Source organism: Schistocerca nitens, chromosome 12, assembly GCF_023898315.1.
Source record: "Schistocerca nitens isolate TAMUIC-IGC-003100 chromosome 12, iqSchNite1.1, whole genome shotgun sequence".
NCBI lineage: Eukaryota > Metazoa > Arthropoda > Insecta > Orthoptera > Acrididae > Schistocerca > Schistocerca nitens.
The window spans coordinates 39419493-39439007 of record NC_064625.1 but is presented as its reverse complement, the minus strand read 5'-3'; the positions used below and the strand labels follow the sequence as shown (position 1 = coordinate 39439007).

The following is a 19515-nucleotide window of genomic DNA, read 5'->3' as shown; positions in this document are numbered from 1 at the left end:
CTATCGCGATTGCGGTTTATCGTATCGCGACATTCCTGCTCGCGTTGGTCGAGATCCGATGACTGTTATCAGAATATGGAATCGGGGGTTCAGGAGGGTAATACGGAACGCCGTGCTGGATCCCAACGGCCTCGTGTCACTAGCAGTCGAGATGACAGGCATCTTATCCGCATGGCTGTAACGGATCGTGCAGCCACGTCTCGATCCCTGAGTCAACAGATGGGAACGTTTGCAAGACAACAACCATCTGCACGAACAGTTCGACGACGTTTGCAGCAGCATGGACTATGAGCTCGGAGACCATGGCTGCGGTTACCCTTGACACTGCATCACAGACAGGAGCGCCTGTGACGGTGTACTCAACGACGAACCTGGGTGCAGGAATGGCAAAACGTCATTTTTTCGCATGAATCCAGGTTCTGTTTACAGCACCATGATGGTTGCATCCGAGTTTGGCGACATCGCGGTGAACGCAGATTGGAAGCGTGCATTCGTCATCGCCGTACTGGCGTATCACCCGGCGTGATGGTATGGGGTGCCATTGGTCACACGTCTCGGTCACCTCTTGTTCGCATTGACGGCACTTTGAACAGTGGACGTTACATTTCAGATGTGTTACGACCCGTGGCTCTACTCTTCATCCGATCCCGGCGACACCCTACATTTCAGCAGGATAATGCACGACCGCATGTTGCAGGTCCTGCACGGACCTTTCTGGATACAGAAAATGTTCGACTGCTGCCCTAGCCAGCATATTCTCCAGATGTCTCGCCAATTGAAAACGTCTGGTCAAAATGGTGGCCGAGCAGCTGGCTCGTCACAATACTCTTGATGAGCTGTGGTATCGTGTTGAAGCTGTATGGGCAGCTGTACATGTACACGCAATCGAAGCTCTGACTCAATGCCCAGGCGTATTAGGACCGTTATTACGGCCAGAGGTTGTTGTTCTGGGTACTGATTTTTCAGGATCTCTGCACCCAAATTGAGTGCAAATGTAATCACATAGCAGTTCTAGTATAATATATTTGACCAATGAATACACGTTTATCATCTGCATTTCTTCTTGGTGTAGCAATTTTAAAGGCCAGCAGTGTAGATGTAGATGAGCACTGAACGAGATGTTGCCGCGTTAAGCGAGCTACTGCAGCAGGACATCTGGATCTTGAGGTAATTTCTGTAACCTGCTCCAAGTAGTCTGATCGGACACAGCGGCTCCAGTGGCGCTCCTGGGATTTCGTCTTGCAGTGGTCTGGCGACAGCTGCACGACGCCGCAACGCACAGATGACCAGATGTCGGTGGTGGTGCGTTGCCGACCTTGTCCCACTCGCCTTGTGTACTGACCTGTCTACCTGTAGGATTTCGACAATCTATGGATGACACACGGAGAGGCGACACGATGTGAAAGGCAGTATTTGTTTGGTGTGACTCCAGCGAAATGTTGCGAAATTAAAATGCAAATATATGCCGAAATACCAGAGCAAAACATCCCGCCGACCCATAGGAGAGACACCCGGTATATATATTCGTTTTTCTCTTTTTTTTCTCTCATTTCTAGCCCGTATTGGCCTCCACGACAGTGGCAGAAGTAGTAAGCCTCTCTGGTGTCACCATGCACATTAGATAAGTTGTTACACTCTTTAAGATCCACGCAGCTAGTCTACATCTACATGTACATTTATATTCCGCAAGCCACCCAACGGTGTGTGGCGGAGGGCACTTAACGTGCCACTGTCATTACCTCCCTTTCCTGTTCCAGTCGCGTATGGTTCGCGGGAAGAACGACTGCCGGAAAGCCTCCGTGCGCGCCCGAATCTAATTTTACATTCGTGATGTCGGGAGGTATAAGTAGGGGAAAGCAATATATTCGATACCTCATCCAGAAACGCACCCTCTCGAAACCTGGACAGTAAGCTGCACCGCGATGCAGAGCGCCTCTCTTGCAGAGTCTGCCACTTGAGTGTATTAAACGTCTCCGTAACGCTATCACGGTTACCAAATAACCCTGTGACGAAACGCGCCGCTCTTCTTTGGATCTTCTCCATCTCCTCCGTCAACCCGATCTGGTACGAATCCCACACTGATGAGCAATACTCAAGTATAGGTCGAACGAGTGTTTTGTAAGCCACCTCCTTTGTTGACTCTCTCAATGAATCTCAACCTGGCACCCGCCTTACCAACAGTTAATTTTATATGATCATTCCACTTCAAATCGTTCCGTACGCATACTCCCAGATATTTTACAGAAGTAACTGCTACCAGTGTTTGTTCCGATATCATATAATCTTACAATAAAGGATCCTTATTTCTATGTATTCGCAATACATTACATTTGTCTACGTTAAGGGTCAGTTGCCACTCCCTGCACCAAGTGCCTATCCGCTGCAGATCTTGCTGCATTTCGCTGCAATTTTCTAAAGCTGCAACTTCTCTGTATGCTACAGCACCATCCGCGAAAAGACGCATGGAACTTCCGACACCATCTACTAGGTCATTTATATATATTGTGAAAAGCAATGGTCCCGTAACACTCCCCTCCCCTGTGGCATGCCAGAGGTTACTTTAACGTCTGTAGACGTCTCTCAATTGAGAACAACAGGCTGTGTTCTGTTTGCTAAAATTCTTCAATCCAGCCACACAGCTGGTCTGATATTCCGTAGGCTCTTACTTTATCAGGCGACAGTGCGGATCTGTATCGAACGCCTTCCGGAAGTCAAGGAAAATGGCATCTACCTGGGAGCCCGTATCTAATGTTTTCTGGGTCTCATGAACAAATAAAGCGAGTTGGGTCTCACACGATCGCTATTTCCGGAATCCATGTTGATTCCTACAGAGTAGATTCTGGGTTTCCAGAAATGACATGATAAGCGAGCAAAAAACATGTTCTAAAGTTCTACAACAGATCGATGTCAGAGATATAGATCTATAGTTTTTGCGCATCTGCTCGACGACCCTTCTTGAAAACTGGAACCACCTGTGCTCTTTTCCAATCATTTGGAACCTTCCGTTCCTCTAGAGACTTTCGGTACACGGCTGTTAGAAGGGGGGCAAGTTGTTTCGCGTACTCTGTGTAGAATCGAATTGGTATCCCGTCAGGTCCAGTGGACTTTGTTGAGTGACTTCAGTTGCTTTTCTATTCCTTGGACACTTATTCGATGTCAGCCATTTTTTCGTTCGTGCGAGGATTTAGAGAAGGAACTGCAGTGCGGTCTTCCTCTCTGAAACAGCTTTGGAAAAAGGTATTTAGTATTTCAGCATTACGCGTGTCATCCTCTGTTTCAATGCCATCATCATCCCGGAGTGTCTGGATATGCTGTTTCGATCCACTTACTGATTTAACGGAAGACCATAACTTCCTAGGCTTTTCTGTCTGTGTGCGAAGATCATCACTGGCTGGCATTCGAAGAGTATGGACTTATTAAGTAGAGTATTTGTCAATAGTGATAGTTGCCGGTCTTCTGAGGCTCATATTATACACACAGATATATAAAACTTTAACGGTCCCTGGTAGAATTAAATTAAATGCGTTTTTTTCCACGAATTAAATTAACTACAGTGCGGACCACAATCGTGCCATATAGTAGACTGTTCTTTGTGGCGAGTTTAGTGTCGCACATCTTTGATCAGTAAATTTTTCTGTGTCAGTTGTATTTGGAAGTTATAAACAAGAACATTATATGAACCGTTTTTCTATTACTCCAGCCCGAGGTAAAGAGAGAAGTCTCAGTGATGAAAAGACAATAAAGAGTGGTAACTGTCGGTAGCGTCCAATAGCATCGGTAGCGTCCAATAGCACAAAGTGGAAGCGGGAATCAGAGCCAGTTATAAATATGAATACTGCCTAATGGACGTCTTACAACGAGACATGTGGAAAGGCTTTACCACCAGACAGCAGATTAATGCAGGCAGACGGACTAACAGCTAGCACACGAGGGGGAGGCTACACACACGGCCAGCCGATTCGGCTCCTGCAATGGTCAGTTCACTTGTGTACAGCCGTAAAGCTCTGAGACACTATACCCGAGTTCCTCCCGGCGCATACAATGTTCACATAACCTACGGCAATGCAGACGGTGGCGTCTTCGACAACCGCCGGTATTTCAACAGGAGCACACCCTGCCACTTTTAAGGCAAAGCTGCAGCAAGTAAGCGCTGTGCGAAGGACTTCTAAACCTTGGTTTTCAGAGAAACTCCTGGAAGATAGCACTCACATACACTGTAAACACTAGCGCCATCACAAACCAATGATAACCAACGTCAGCAGTTACCAACAGTGAATTTATTAATCAACTGGTGACATAGCACAACTCTGTCACCCTGTTTTTTGACAACAATTGCATCCACAGTTGAAACGAAAACCGCCGACTCCATTGTTATGTTACTTGCCAATTTAATTTCAGCAGCTCGCTTAATAATAGCTGAAACTTCATTCCAGAATCTCCGTGTTGTTATATTCCATAGAATGACCGATGCCAAGACAGTGTTCTGTAAGGGCGGATTTGCTTGGCTTTTATAAGCGTGTGTGCCGCTTATGCTCACAAGGGAACCTCCCCATCGCACCCCCCTCAGATTTAGTTATAAGTTGGCACAGTGCATAGGCCTTGAAAAACTGAACACAGATCAATCGAGAAAACAGGAAGAAGTTGTGTGGAACTATGAAAAAAATAAGTAAAATATACTGAAAATAATAAGTAAAATATACTGAATAGTCCATGCGAAGACAGGCAACATCAAGGACAATATGAGTTAAGGAGCGCTGTAGTCCCGTGGTTAGCGAGAGCAGTTGCGGAACGAGAGGTCCTAGGTTCAAGTCTTCCCACGAGTTAAAAGTTTAATTTTATATTTTAAGTTTATGTGACAAACTCTTATGTTTTCATCACTTTTTTGGGAGTGATTATCACATCCACAAGAAAACGTAAATCGGGCAAGGTAGAAGAATCTTCTTACCCATTCGCTAAGTGTAAAAGTTAGGTGGGTCGACAACATATTCCTGTCATGTGACGCACATGCCGTCACCACTGTCGTATAGAATATATCAGACGTGTTTTCCTATGGAGGAATCGGTTGACCTATGACCTTGCGATCAAATGTTTTCGGTTCCCATTGGAGAGGCACGTCCTTTCGTCTACTAATCGCACGGTTTTGCGGTGCGGTCGCAAAACACAGACACTAAACTTCTTACAGTGAACAGAGACGTCAATAAACGAACGGACAGATCATAACTTAGCGAAAATAAAATTTTCACTCGAGGGAAGACTTGAACGTAGGACCTTTCGTTCCGCAGCTACTTACGCTAACCACGGGACCACGGCGATCCTGAGTTCAGATTTTCCTTGATGTTGCCTATCATGCGCATGGACTACTCAGTTTGTATATTTTGCTTATTTTTTTCATAGTTCCACACAACTTCTCCCTGTTTTCTCGATTGATCTGTGTTCAGTTTTTCAAGGCCTATCCTCTGTGCCAACTTATAGCTAAATCTGAGGGAGGTGCGATGGGGAGGTTCCCTTGTCAGTACACCGATCCCCATATTCCTGATATTCTCATCAGTATATGAACTGCCACAACTGCAAGCTATACGGAAGATACCCGCCTTACGGAAGCCGAAATTATCCTTTACGGAATCCGAAAGGATCTTAATCTTAGATGGTGATCTAAAAACACACTTCACAGCATATTTCTGCAAAATACGACTAATGTTATTGAAAATACTCCTTGAGAAACGCAGAAAGGTATTGGTGTCACCTCGGTGTATCAGCACTCGCTCGGTGCATATTGGTCGATAGTGCAACGCAAGTCTAATCTTTCTGTTACTATAACAATTCTGACGAAAGGTGACTTCCAGGTGGGATAGTTCTGCTAACAGACTCCCAGGGTCCAAGATGATGCGGGCCATTTGAGCAAAGGTACGAAGTAGCCCTGCTGTTGAGCCGCATGGTGACAACTGTCAGCCTGCAGATGCAGGGCAGTGTCAGCATGCTTGCTGCGGCATGTCCCAACGTACCATCCATCTTCCTCCTGACCAACACTTCAAGGAAGAGGACACTCACATCCTTTTCCACCTCCATCGTGAAATAAATAGTCGGGTGGATTGAATTCCAGCATTCTAAAAAGTCGTTCAAATTGTCCCTGCCCTGAGACCAAACAACAAAACCATCTTCTATATATCTGAAAAAAAAACAAGCTATCAAAGCCGCCGATTCCAAGGCAGGTTCCTCGAAGTTTTCCATAAACAGTTTTGCGTAGACAATGGTGGGGTGTGCTCCTGACGGAAATCGGCGGTTTTCGACGACATCTCCCGGCTACATTCACGTAAGTTATTTGGGCTGTATGATATTTTGGCTCAACAACCCCCCCCCCACCCCCACCCTTTTGGGAACCACCCGCCCCAGTAACGTTCATGACACTCAGTGTACCCGCAACTGGAGAAATCGATACGTAATTAAAAACGGAGCATTTTACCTCATCCTATATGGCGTCTGGAAAAACATATTTTCCTAGAAGTCCAGGAAACAAACATTTTTGTCTGCCGCTTATGTACCCATAAGGTAAACGCCATGCAACGAAAGTACCGCTGATACAGTGAACAAGGCATTTGGCTGGGGAGCAGAGAACCAATGACCGGTTCCCAAATGCATTTCTTTTCATTTGTGCTTTTTTTGTTTCGAACTTGAATTAGGAGAGCTAATAAGGTAAGTAAATCAGTAAGTATTAATAAGAAGGAAGGCAAATAAATCTATCAAACGATGTGGATTAGTAAAGGATTAACACTGTAATCCTGGTCGCTTTATGGTGGTTCTTTCACTCATTCTCTTACATGTGCTCCGTTTCTTTCGAACATGTTGAAGGTTGGTATTTGTCATATAAACGTTCGGAGCAAATATACTTGCGGCACTAAGAACATCTAATGAAAGCAGTCTTCGCGTAGCTACATAATTACTTCCGTAGATACGGCGGAAAACATACTTAGTTTACGTTTAAAAATGGCTCTTTCGTGAAGTAACTTTGATGCGTGACACGCATACGATAACCTTGCCTGAAACATAGGTGCTGCAAGTTGACCGTCAATTATGCTGTGGGTCGTTATTGCATCCGCTCGTTTGTGCAGTTTTGAAGCGTCGAAGTAAAGTTTTTAATTTGGCTATAAAAATAACCATCATATGCATGTCGTAGAGACGTACAGTATGGCGCTAGTCATTCGACCGTATGCTAGTCGGTTCATCCTCGTGGTTTATAAACATGATATCATACATAACGGTATTAGTCTGTCCACCGCAGGAAATCAGTTCCATACAAAAATTTGTAATCAGCAACGTTTGGTTTTAAAACGTTCTCAAGGTACGGTTTGTAAATTTCATATGTTGATTTCCCGAATTTATAGCGCGTGATAAACACTTTTAACGAGTCGTTTAAACGAATGGCCTCTGCTATACCCAGAGGACCAAATAAAGCATTAGTTTCTTATAAGCACGGGAAAACTGTGGATAACAACTTTACAGACGCTCTTATGGAACGCTCCCCAGTGTACGAATAAGTCATTTTATGTACGCCATCAGCTGCGGCAAACGTTGGTTGCAGCGTTTCTCTTATGATTACATCAGCGGCAACCGTATCAGTTTCTTCTCTCGATTTCTAGAAAAATATACGTTTGCGGACAACCAGTTGTTTTTTTTCCAAGAGTCTTCTGATTGGTTTGATGCTGCCCGACACGAATTTCTCTCCTGTGCCAACCTCTTTATTTCAGCGTAGCACTTGCAATCTAAGTCCTGAATTATCTGCTGGATATATTCCAATCCCTTTCTTCCTCTGCAGTTTTTGCCCCCTACAGCTCCATCTAATACCATGAAAGTCATTCCCTCATTTCTTAACAGCAGTTCTATCATGCTATCCCTTCTATTTGTCAGTGTTTTCCATATATTCCTTTCCGATTATACAAAGCCTTATTTCTTATGTTATCAGCCCACCTAATTTTCAACCTTAGTCTGTAGCACCACATCTCAAATGCTTCGATTCTTTTCTGTTCAGATTTTCCCACACTCCATATTTCACTACCATACAATGCTGTGCTTCCTTATATAAGGCCTATGTTTGTTACTAGTAGACTTTTCTTGGCCAGAAATGCCCTTTTTGCCAGTGCTAGTCTGCTTTTGACGTCCTCCTCGCTCCGTCCGTCATTAGTTGCGTAACTGCCTAGGTCGTAGAATTCCTTAACTTCATCTACTTCGTGGCCATCAAGATGTTAAGTTTCTCGATGTTCTCATTTCTGCTACTTATTACTTTCGTCCTCGTTCCATTTACTCTCAGTCCATATTTTGTACTCATTAGACTACACATTCCATTCAGCAGATCATGCAATTCTTCTTCACTGTCACTCAGGATAGCATCAGCGAATCATATCATTGATATCCTTTCACCTTGAATTTTAATTCCACACCTGAATCATCCCTTTATTCCGTCATTGCTTCTTCAGTGTACAGACTCAGCAGTACAGTCGAAAGACTACATCCATGTCTTGCATCCTTTTTAATCCGACCATTTCGTTCTTGGTCGTCCACTCTTATTATTCCCTCTTTGTTCTTCTACATATTGTATATTACCCGTCACTCCCTACAGCTAACCCATATTTTTCTCAGAATTTCGAACATCTTGCACCATTTTACATTATTGAACCCTTTTTCTAGGTCGACAAACACTATGAACGTGTCTTAATTTTTCTTTAGTCTTGCTTCGATTATCATCCGCAACGTCAGAATTGTCTCTATGTTGCCTTTACCTTTCCTAAAGCCAAACTGATCGTCATCTGTCCTCAATCTTCTTTTCAAATGGTTCAAATGGCTCTGAGCACTATGGGACTTAACTTCTGAGGTCATCAGTCCCCTAGAACTTAGAACTAATTAAACCTAACTAACCTAAGGACATCACACACATCCATGCCCGAGGCAGGATTCGAACCTGCGACCGTAGCGGTCGCTCGGCTCCAGACTGTAGCGCCTAGAACCGCACGGCCACTCCGGCCGGCAAATCTTCTTTTCCATTCTTCTGTATATTATTCTTGTCAGCAATTTGGATGCATGAGCTGTTAAGCTGATTGTGCGATAATTCTCGCACTTGACAGCTCTTGCAGTCTTCGGAACTGTGTGGATGATATTTTTCCGAAAGTCAGACGGTATATTGCCAGCCTCATACATTCTACACACCAACGTGAATAGTCTTTTTGTTGCCACTTCCCATAATGATTTTAGAAATTCTGATGGAATATTATCGATCCCTTCTGCCTTATTTGATCTTAAGCCCTCCAAAGCTCTCTTAAATTCTGATTCTAATTCTGGATTACCTATCTCTTCTAAATCGACTCCTGTTTCTTGTTCTATGACATCACACAAATCTTCCCCCCTCTCGCAGCCCTTCACTGTTCTCTTTCCACCTATCCGCTCTCTCCTCTGTATGTAGTAGTGGTATTCCTGTTGAACTCTTATTAATGTTACCACCCTTGCTTTTAATTTCACCGACGGTTGTTCTGTCACTCTTATATGCTTATAGTCCTTTCGGCTATCATTTCTTTTTCGATATCTTCACATTCTTGTTACAGCCATCTCGTCTTAGCTTCCATGGAGTTCCTACTCATTTAATTCCTCAGCGAATTGTATTTCTGTATGCGTCAATTTCCCTGAACATTTTTGTATTTTCTTCTTTCATCGAGCAGCTGAAGTATATCTGCTATTGCCCATGGTTTCTTTGCAGTTACCTTCTTCGTACCTATGTTTTTCTTTCCAGATTCTGTGAATACCCGTTTTAGAGATGTCCAATCCTCTTCAACTGTACTGCCTACTGGACTATTCTCCATTGCTGTGGCTACAGTCTTAGGGAACTTCAAGCGTATCTCGTCATTCCTTAGTACTTTCCTATCCCAGTTCTTTGCGAATTGATTCTTTCTGACTAATTTCTTAAACTTCAGCCTACTCTTCATCACAACTACATTGTAATCTGAGCCTATATATGCTCCTGGGTATCCGTTACAATCCAGTATCTGGTTTCGGAATCTCTGTCTGACCATGGTGTAATCTAACTGAAATATTCCCGTATCTCCGGGCCATTTCCAATTATACCTCCTACTCTTGTGATTCTTGAAGAGGGTATTCGCTATTACTAGCTGAAATCTATTACAGAACTCAGTGTTTCTAGTCTCTCATTCTTTGTCCCATGCCTACATTCTCCCGTAACTTTTTCTTCTACTCCTTCCCCTACAACTGCATTCCTGTACCCCATGACTATTAGACTATCATCTCCTTTTACGTACTGTATTACCTTTTCAGTATCCTCATATACTTTCTCTATCTCTTCATCTTCAGCTTTCGACGTTGGCATGTATACCTGAACAATGGTTGTCGGTGTTGGTTAGCTTCGATTCTGATAAGAACAACCCTATTTCTGAACTGTTCACAGTAACACACTCTCTGACCTACCTTCCTATTCATAACGAATCCTACTCCCGTTATACCATTTTCTGCTGCTGTTGATATTACCCTGTACTCATCTGACCAGAAATTCCAGTCTTTTTTCCATTTCGCTTCACATGCCCCTCTATTTCTAGACTGACCATTTGCATTTCCGTCTTCAGATTTTCTAGCTCCTGTACCGTTTTAAAGCCTCTGACATTCCACGCCCCGACTCGTAGAACGTTATCCTTTCGTTGTTTATTCACTCATTTTTTTCTCATTTTAACCTCCCCCGTGGCAGTCCCCTCCCGGAGATCGGAATGGGGGACTAAAATGGTTCAAATGGCTCTGAGCACTATGGGACTTAACTTCTGAGGTCATCAGTCCCCTAGAACTACTTAAACCTAACTAACCTAAGGACATCACACACATCCATGCCCTAGGCAGGATTCGAAACTGCGACCGTAGCGGTCGCACGATCCGAGCCTGTAGCGCCTAGAACCTCTCCGCCACTCCGGCCAGCAATGGGGGACTATACCGGAATCTTTTGCCAGTGGAGAGATCATCATGACACATTTTCAGTTACTGGCCATATATCCTGTTGATACATATTTTGTGTATTTATGGCAGTGGTTTCCATTGCCTTCTGCATTCTCATGCCCTTGATCATTGCTGATTCTTCCGCCTCTAGAGGCAGTTTCCCACCCCAAGGGCAAGAGTGTGCCAACCTCTGTCCGAGCGTCCTCCCTCTTTGACTAGACAGCTAGCAGAATGAGGGTGACTTCTTATGCCTCACTTGAGTATTTTGAAGGGCTCTGATGTTTTACCCAAAAATTTTACTTTCGAGGTTGCACCTGTGAGTTCAATATTAGGTTCGCAGATTTAATTTAACTCCGACTTCCCGCATTACTTTATCGGTACTTCACCAGTCAACAGAGTGAAAAGCATTCTTGAGACAAATATAAGTAACAACTATGTCGTTAAAGTTTAGTAATCTGCAAAGTATCATAGATTTTAATTTCTGTTCTTAGCCGACAATGATATTCACCAAATTGGAGACCATGTGTTGTCTCTACCCTGTTCACCAAAATTTTTGAGAATAACGCTTTTTGGGGGTTAATCAGTCTTGTGACACATTTGATGCGGCCTAGTACGATTTCCTACCCCCTGAAAACCTCTTACAATATTTTTCCTTTCTTTGTTTCTTTTATTACTACAGTATAGTTTCTTTAATTCTGCCTTTTGAAACTATATTCCTTTAAGACGGTGCAGTAAGGCGTAAAAGGAGAAAAAACGGACGAATAGTAGCAGAAACGATAACTACAAACTTAACATTAAATTTGCTAATAATGAAGGAGCGAAGTTACCTTGTTGAGTATAATGTTATTGTTGTTGTGGTCTTCAGTCCTGAGACTGGTTTGATGCAGCTCTCAATGCTACTCTATCCTGTGCAAGCTTCTTCATCTCCCAATACCTGTTGCAACATACATCCTTCTGAATCTGCTTGGTGTATTCATCTCTTGGTCTCCCTCTACGATTTTTACACTCCACGCTGCCCTCCAATACTAAATTGGTGATCCCTTGATGCCTCAGAACATGTCCTACCAGCCGATCCCTTCTTCTAGTCAAGTTGTGCCACAAACTTCTCTTCTCCCCAATCCTATTCAACACCTCATTAGATATGTGATATACCCATCTAATCTTCAGCACTCTTCTGTAGCACCACATTTCGAAAGCTTCTACTCTCTTCTTGTCTAAACTATTTATTGTCTATGTTTCGCTTCCATACATGGCTACACTCCATACAAATACTTTCAGAAACGACTTCCTAACACTTAAATCAATACTCGATGTTAACAAATTTTTCTTCTTCAGAAACGCTTTCCTTCCCATTGCCAGTCTACATTTTATATCCTCTCTACTTCGGCCATCATCAGTTATTTTGTTCCCCAAATTTCAAAACTCCTTTACTACTTTAAGTGTGTCATTTCCTAATCTAATTCCCTCAACATCACCCTAGTTAACTAGACTACATTCCATTATCCTCGTTTTGCTTTTGTTGATGTTCATCTTATATCCTCCCTTCAAGACACCATCCATTCCATTCAACTGCTCTTCCAAGTCCTTTGCTGTCTCTGACAGAATTACAATGTCATCGAACCTCAAAGTTTTTATTTCTTCTCCATGGATTTTAATACCCACGCCGAATTTTTCTTTTGTTTCCTTCACTGCTTGCTCAATATACAGATTGAATAACATCGGGGAGAGGCTAATGATGATCATCAAATTTTCCTGATTGCTGTTAATTTTACTTTTGCATACCTTCATTGATTTTCGGCCTCCTAAAGACTCTCTGGTTCCTTGACAGTGTTGCAGTTTCTCACTTTTGTACTGTCGCTTTGTTATTTACTACACTACTGGCCATTAAAATTGCTACACCTAGAAGAAATGCAGATGATAAACGGGTATTCATTGGACAAATATATTGTACTAGAACTGACATGTGATTACATTTTCACGCAATTTGGGTGCACAGATGCTGAGAAATCAGTACCCAGAACAACCACCTCTGGCCGTAATAACGGCCTTGATACGCCTGGGCATTGAGTCAAACAGAGCTTGGATGGCGTGTAGAGGTACAGCTGCCCATGCAGCTTCATCACGATACCACAGTTCATCAATGGCGTATTGTGACGAGCCAGTTGCTCGGCCACCATTGACCAGACGTTTTCAGTTGGTGAGAGATCTGGAGAATGTGCTGGCCGGGGCAGCAGTCGAACATTTTCTGTATCCAGATACGCCCGTACAGGACCTGCAACATGCGGTCTTGCATTATCCTGCTGAAATGTAGGGTTTTGCACGGATCGAATGAAGGGTAGGGCCACGGGTCGTAACACATATGAAATGCAACTTCCCCTGTTCAAAGTGCCGTCAATGCGAACAAGACGTGACCGAGACGGGTAACCAATGGCACCCCATACCATGACGCCGGGTGATACGCCAGTATGGCGATGACGAGTACACGCTTCCAATGTGCGTTCATCGCGATGTCGCCATACACGGATGCGACCATCATGATGCTGTAAACAGAACCTGGATTCATCCGAAAAAAAATGTTTTGCCATTCGTGCACCCAGGTTCGTCGATGAGTACACTATCGCAGGTGCTCCAGTCTGTGATGCAGCCTCAAGGGTAACCGCAGCCATGGTCTCCGAGCTGATAGTCCGTGCTGCTGCAAACGTCGTCGAACTGTTGGTGCAGATGGTTGTTGTCTTGCAAACGTTCCCATCTGTTGACTCAGGGAACGAGACGTGGCTGTACTATCCGTTACAGCCATGCGGATAAGATGCCTGTCATCTCGACTGCTAGTGATACGAGGCCGTTGGGATCCAGCACGGCGTTCCGTATTACCCTCCTGAACCCACCGATTCCATATTCTGCTAACAGTCATTGGATCTCGACCAATGCGAGCAGCAATGTCGCGATACTATAAACCGCAATCGCTATAGGCTACAATCGACCTTTATCAAAGTCAGAAACGTGATGGTACGCGTTTCTCATCCTTACACGAGGCATCACAACAACGTTTGACCAGGCAACGCCGGTCAACTGCTGTTTGTGTATGAGAAATCGGTTGGAAACTGTCCTCATGTCAGCACGTTGTATGTGTCGCCACCGGCGCCAACCTTGTGTGAATGCCCTGAAAAGCTAATCACTTGCATATCACAGCATCTTCTTCCTGTCGGTTAAATTTCGCGTCTGTAGCACGTCATCTTGTGGTGCAGCAATTTTAATGGCCAGTAGTGTTGTTTATTGCTCTACGTTTCCGAGGTATGTATGTATTACAGTCTCCTTTAGTCCATCTGCTCCTTTTCCATCTCTGACTATCCATCTCCTCCTCTCCCGTTCCCTCTCCACGTTATCTCCCCCACCCCAATAGGAGGCTACTGGGTCTTACCCCAGAACACGTATTTCCCGATATTAAGCAGCAAGTGTAATCAAATTCGACTGAAATTGATCCAGACATTTAGGAGGAGATATTTACCCGTTTCCTTGGTCGCGTACGTACATGTCATATATGTTACGTATTTCACACATATTTGTATACGGAGCTCACCTTTATTCCTAGCGAAATTCACCCTGCAGTTTTGTTTTCACACAGCTTAATGTTTGTGGCGTCACCTCTCCTGAACTATGTTTCGTACAATGATGCAATTTTGTAAGTACATTCAGCGTCATATGTTAACATTGTCCGCGAAATGTGTGCTAAATATACATAGTTGCAAAAAAGTAATAAACTAAAATGTCATGTGTGACGTGTCAGTTTTACTGCGTGAACATCGAAAACGTAGTAAGCGAAAACGTGTTTCCTCTTGTGATTTTGTCGGTGTTGTGAACGAGAAAAAGTTTTATAACCGTTTGAAATTATAGACTTTGTTGCAAGTCCTTAAGTGCTCTCGTTCCCAAATACCGGATTTATGAAGTCTGGATATTTGTGTGTCGTGAAGTAGACTCTTTTTTCAGCCCCATCCCTTTGACAGGTATGTGGTTTTTACCCCCACAACGATTCTTGCAAGAAAGCAAGTGTTATTGTAATGTATCCCATTCAAAATAAAGGAAAGAATGTAATTGAAAGAAATGAATTGTTCAGAGTCGGGATATATCAGTGACCACAGCAGGGGCATGACAGTAGATATATCATTAGAATTCATGTTTGGTTAAATTCACACTTACTTTCAGCCAAAGTAAAACTTCTCCATTACCTGGTTTCGTAGCGTTCAGGCTCAGAGTCGTTTCTGGGAAGCAGACAAGTTTGGTGATGGTGGAACGTGACAGTGATGAAGTAGACTAAGGTGGCAGAAATCATGGCGTACCTTCTGATATCGTCTCGGACCTAGTTTGGCCAGCGTTGTACAGCAACGTGACATGGACTCAACAAGTCGTCGCAAGTCCCCTGCAGAAATATTGAGGCGTTGTGCCTCTATAGCCGTCCACAACTGTGAAACTGTCGCTGGTGCAGGATTCTGTGCACGAACTGATTTTTCGATTATGTACAGTATATGTTCGACGGGATTCATGTCGGACGATCTGGATAGTCAAATCATTCGCTCAAACTCTCCAGAATGTTCCTCAAACTAGTCGCGAACAATTGTGCCCCAGTGACATCGTGTTGTCATTCATAAAAATTCGCCCATTATTTGGGAACACGATGTCCATGAATGACTACAAATGGTGTCCAAGTAGCCGAATATAACGAATTCCAATCAATGACCGCTTTAGTTGTGCTAGAGGACGCAGTACATTCCACGTAAACACAGCCCACACTCAACTTGGACAATCCCTTGTTGACAACTCGGGTCCATGGCTTCGTGGGTCTGCTCCCGAGTCGAACCCTATCATCAGCTCTTATCAACTGAAATCGGAACTCATCCGATCAGGCCTTTGTTTTTCAGTCGTCTAGGGTCCAATCCATATGGTCACAAGGCCAACAGAGGAGCTGCAGGCGATGTGCAATTGGGAAAGGTGCTCGCGTCGGTCGTCTGCTGCCATAGCACATTACTGCCAGATTTCGCCACACTGTCGTAACGGATAAGTTCGTCGTACGTCCTACATTGATTCCTGTTATTTCATGCAGTGTTGCTTGTCTGTTAGCACTGACAATTCTACGCAAACGGAGCTGCTCACGGTCGTTAAGTGAAGGCCGTCGGCCACTATGTTGTCCGTGGTGAGAGGTGGGGCCTGACATTTGGTATTCTCGGCACAGTCTGGACATAACCCATGCGTCCAGCTCCAGCTACCATTCCGCGTTCAAATTCTGTTAATTCCCGTCGTGCAGCCATAACCGTGTCAGAAATCTTTTCACGCGAAACACCTGAGGACAACTGACAGATCCGCCAATGCTTTTAAACCTTGTGTACGGGATGCTACAACCATTTGCATATGTCCATGTAGCTATCACAGACCTTTATCACCTCCTACGATAACGCAAAAAAATTTTTTGCATTGTAAAACTCATTGATCGAACTTTCTGTCAACAAATTTAGGTTGCAAGGTTCAACTTGTAAAGAATGCAAATCCTTATAGAATGGCGCGCAGAAGTCGCCAAATCGAAACTTCCCAGTGTAATTAAAAATGAAACAGAGATCGATTCAGGATATTAGTAACGGGATCTCTATTGTTCTACTATAACATAAATACTGAAATGCATTCGAATACTTTTGTTATTTTCACAAGCTGCGACATCGTCGCGAAAAAACACAGTGACCCGTATATGTAATATGTTTCCTTTAATTCACGTCTATGGTCACAATCTTTTTCTTTAACAGATTACCAGTTTCGGTCTTTAATGACAATCATCAGATCAGCAGCAAAAATGGGAAAAATATAAATACACTCGCAAACTGTGTACAGCTTAAGAACAATACGAAAAAATTTTTACATTTGTGCGCTTTAAATATGAAGAGGCATACCTGTGTCATAAAGGCAGTCATAATGTACTGCAGCCAAAGTGGCATCGTCAAATGTTAAATGCGGAATCAGCACCAGCATCGTCAAATACATTTAGATAACATCACATGCACGAGTCATGTTGTCAGTAATACTACCGTTTAAAACAAGCTGCCGTACAGTAGCCACCAGATGTCGCTAATGTCGCCATACACTAGTTTTGAACAATTAATTGAAACAGCGAAAATAAAGGGGGATACAATAGTCGAAGTCTGTAATAAACTTATAAAGTATAAAAGGCATTACAGTAATAAAAAGCAATAAAAAGAAGAACACGACAAAAGAAATATTGTTAAAACGAGGAAGAGTTAAAAAACAGTAGTGCTCTATTGCCAATATTCCAGATAATGACATAAACACCGTTGATAGTACACCGGGTAATATTAAACAAGCTAAAACAAATCGCTAAATGAGCCACAAATGAAAGAAGACATAGTGCTGCACATAATCAGCGCCCTCTGTTAGCGCTAACGCGAGAATTCCGCACAGGCAGGAAGTGGTTGGAGGAACTTGACCGGCAGAGGGCCCCTCCTACCCTGCGGCACTCCGTTGCAAGAAAAGAATGATAAAATTCCGTAATAATGGATTATCCACATTATCTGATTAATGCAGTCTATGAAATGAATAAAGAAGGAACAAGAACATACTAGAGTCATGCGTAAAATGTATGAAAACGAACTAAATATGTGATGCACCTAATACTAGACGAACTTACGAACACACTATATATAACGGAGGCGTGCAGTGATTGGAGGAAAACATTGTCAAATAAAGCAAAGTAGGCATTGGGCATAGAGTCATTTTGCCAGTTAAGCAGTTTAATAGGCTCTCTCTTTTTTTCGCTTTCCACCCTGTGAAGAATACGCATACAACTAATATGCTCCCTATGGAATGACCAGTATCAGACAAATGCCGGCCTAAAGCCGTTTTGTTGCGTGGCTGTGAGTGGTCTTTAAGCCTTAATTGAAAAGAGCGGCCTGTTTGACCTATATGATATTTGTCACAGTTTCCACAGTCAATCTTCTAAACTCCAGAACCATCAAATTTGTCACAGTTCCCTTTCAATTTATGTTTTATTCGTAGTTTTACGGTGTTATTAACCTGAAAGCCACATCTGACATCAGACTTTTTAAAACATTTTTCTATTTACAGGGACATTTTGCCGTTAAAATTCAAAGGAACAGTTTGTATTCTATCTTGTGGCTACTATACGGCAGCTTGTTTTAAACAGTAGTATTACTGACAACATGACTCGTGCATGTGATGTTATTTATATGTATTTGACGATGCTGGTGCTGATTCCGCATTTAACATTTGACGATGCCACTATGGCTGCAGTACATTAGGACTTTGCCTTTATGAAAGAGGTATGCCTCTTCATATTTAAAGTGCACAAATGTAAATTTTTTCAGTACTGGCTCTGAGCACTATGGGACTTAACATCTATGGTCATCAGTCCACTAGAACTTGGAACTACTTAAACCTAACTAACCTAAGGACATCACACAACACCCAGTCATCACGAGGCAGAGAAAATCCCTGACCCCGCCGGGAATCGAACCCGGGAACCCGGGCGAGGGAAGCGAGAACGCTACCGCACGACCACGAGCTGCGGACTTTTTAGTACTACTTTTCAGTATGGTCTATGTATTGTTCTTAAGCTGTACACAGTTTGCGAATGTATTTATATTTTTTTTCATTTTTGCTGCAGATCTGATGATGGTCATTAAAGACCGAAACCGGTAATCTCTTAAACAAAAAGATTGTGACCATATACGTAAATTAAAGGAAACACTATTGTTATTATTATTATTATTATTATTATTATTTGTAATAGCATGAGTAACAAGAACATTCGTTCCTACGTGAGAGCAAACAGAAGAAGAAAGACGATGTTCAGGAGTCTATAAGTGTCTCAATTATTTTTTAAGCTTAATAACAAAAATACATCAAAGATTTTAAATAGACACTCATGCATGATGATATGGTAGCTTTGGCTTAGTGCCTCACATTAATTTATAACAAAATAAACATCCAAATTTGGTTCAAATCGTTCGGTTGGTTTAGGAGGAGCTGCGAAACATCATACACATAAACGTTTTATAACATGTATGGATTTATGATATTAGCGTTTTCTGCAAAACCTTCATATTCACATGGTTCAAGAGCTCTGTGTTAAATCCGGCGCCGTTACCTGTGAGATGGCGCTTTGACGATGTCGAACTGTACTGCTCCAATTAAAAGTTCGTTCACAACAGGCACTCTCCGTGGGAAGGAGAACGGGTGAGTTGATAACCGCCGCTTCTACCGTGTCGCTGCCGGGAGCGACTGTGGACCCCTTCCACCAGCCGGACCGCAACCCGCATTACTACCCAGTGCAGCGGGCGGTATACGTCACAGAAGAACCTCATTAGCGGCAGGCTTGTGATCTGACACGGGGGGATGAGATGATGTTCTCATACCAACATGTGGAGCCTAGACACCGACCGAAAAACGCCTTACCTTCGGCATAGCCTCTTTAATTTGAGACAGTAACGTACGAGAACGTTTATCTATACATCAGGAACGTTTTTA

The 19515-nt window shown here is 43.2% G+C and overlaps 1 protein-coding gene across 1 annotated transcript in view; it reads left to right on the top strand.

Annotated features, from left to right (window-relative positions):
* The window catches only part of LOC126215168 (short neuropeptide F), a 620765-nt gene that overhangs the window by 51008 nt on the left and 550242 nt on the right, over positions 1-19515 (top strand). The window lies entirely within an intron of this gene.